Below are 2172 nucleotides of genomic sequence, written 5' to 3'. Positions count from 1 at the left end.
CCCCCTTCCCGCCCTCCTTTATTTCCCCAGTAGAATTTAAATACTTTTCTACCCTCACACCTAGATTAAACCCTTCAGGAGAACTGAGAAACTGTACAGGGAGACAGAGACGAGCCAAAGCACACCTGTGAATGCCGAAACCCTCCCAAAGAGAGCAACAGCCCCCCGAACCGCGCACACACTCGCGGGGGGTTGGATCCTGCTAGGAAGAAGGAGACAAAAGGAGCAATAAATACTTGTGTGATCCTTTCTTAACGGTTCGAAGCCCAAAGGAAGTCTGATTATTCCCTTTAACTGTAAGCGGTGATTTTTTATTTAGCGTGGTCTCAGACATCTCTCAAATTTTCTCCGAGAGCCCAGTTGAGGGATGGAAAAGCTCAGGAATAAATAAATAAATCCATTTACACACTAAACTCTCTTCGATCGAGCAAACAGTGAAATTAGCCAAGTAACTTTCTTCCCCACCTCTTTCAGAAGGATGAGGTTGTTTTAAAGGCGTTGGTAAGATGGACCTGAGGTGTGTGGGGGGGTTATGTTTTTTCTTTTTTTTTTTTTTTTTTTTTGCAAATATACACAATTTCTTGTAATTTTTTTAATATGTTTTTCTTTTTTTTTTTTTTTTCCCAGGGAAATGTGTGTTTAAAGAGATGCTGCCGAGATTTCTGAGTTCACGGGGAGGAAGGAAAGGTTGGTTTGGGGAACGGCAGCGCGCCTGGCAGGTATTTTAATGACCGTCCCTTCCTTTGAACGCTTTCAATTTCTCTGCTTCTTTTCATCCGGAATATCTTCCCCAGACCAAGTATGATTTCTGTTGTGATTCTTGCGCGTGTTTGTGATCCCTTCTGAGGGAAATTGAGAAGTAAGCTGCGCAAAAGGAGGAAATCGCCCCTGGGGTGCTTTGTTTACTTTGGTTTGTAAAATCCTGCTAGGAGATGGTTTCCTCAGTGTGTGGCAAGTGTTTCTTCAAGAAATTCATCAGCCCTTCTACAATTACTTCGAGCTCCGAGGGAAGAGAGCTGCCATCACTTTCTCACATCCCAAGGTGTTGCATGGAGGAGAGAAGAAAAGGCTGGCGCATTTAATTATACTGGGGGTGGGGTGGGGGGAACGGAGGCTGCAGAAAGCCGTCCCAAGCCTGTACCTGGAAAAGAAAAACCTGCGAGGGTATATCTGGGAGACGTGTGCCATTCAGAGATGGGGAAAAGTACCCCATCTTGTGCAGTAATTAGTCTGAACAATAAACATAATTGGAATAAAATCAGTTGGAAATTCCTGCGTTTTTAATTACGTTTCATTTTGTGGTAAGCCGTAAAATTATGAATGCCTCTCAATTAAACACTATCCACTTGTAAAGCATTTAACAACAATTATTCCTTAATCAGTTGGAATGTTAGCCACAAATGATGCTGTTAAACATCAAAGGGACGCCTTAGACGTTACCTTTTAGTCATAAGTAAGAGGATTAATTTCTATAATTAGAGGGGATAAATATGTGCATAAATACATCTAATTTTTTTACACGTTCTCGTCCTATCTGGGAGAGGCGAGGATCTTTGACATTGCCTCCACCTCTGACTCTCCCCCGGCTCAGAGGAGGCGACCCCGGGAGCAGCGAGGTGCGAACAACCCCCCCCCCCCCCTTTCCCCGCCCCGGGGAGGCCCGATCCTGCGCGCCGCTCCGCGCCGCTCCTCCGCGGGCGCCGGGACACCCTCCCGCCACCGCGCCGGGGTCTCGGCATGGGGCCCTCCACGGGCACGGGGCTCGGGGGTAATTTGCAGCCCTCCTTGGCTTTTATTTACGTTTTCTTTACGGCACCTGGGGTCTACCTGGCGTTTCGGTTCCCTCGGGGACAATTTGCTGCCCCCAAACGAAGCTCAAGATTCGAGTTGAATACCGCAAATAAAATGAGCGTGACCTTGATTACACCCTGTATGAATATCTCATTTACCTAATGACTTTATGTCACGTACGCAGAGGGTCAATTTCCTTTTAACCTTTCCCATTGCTGCAGTAAGCATTCTTTTATAATCAATGGCTGTTTGAATAATCAATTCACATTTTATGATCCCTGACAAACTCAATATATGTGTGCCTTGTTTCAGCAAAGCAGCCGGCCCTTCTCCGCGCTGTTTTCACGTCCGAAGAGTTTGCGGCGGGTTTTCCCGGTCCCC

This window comes from Charadrius vociferus, unplaced genomic scaffold (genome assembly GCF_000708025.1).
Source record: "Charadrius vociferus isolate BGI_N301 unplaced genomic scaffold, ASM70802v2 scaffold14, whole genome shotgun sequence".
Lineage (NCBI taxonomy): Eukaryota > Metazoa > Chordata > Aves > Charadriiformes > Charadriidae > Charadrius > Charadrius vociferus.
This window is presented reverse-complemented; position numbering follows the sequence as displayed.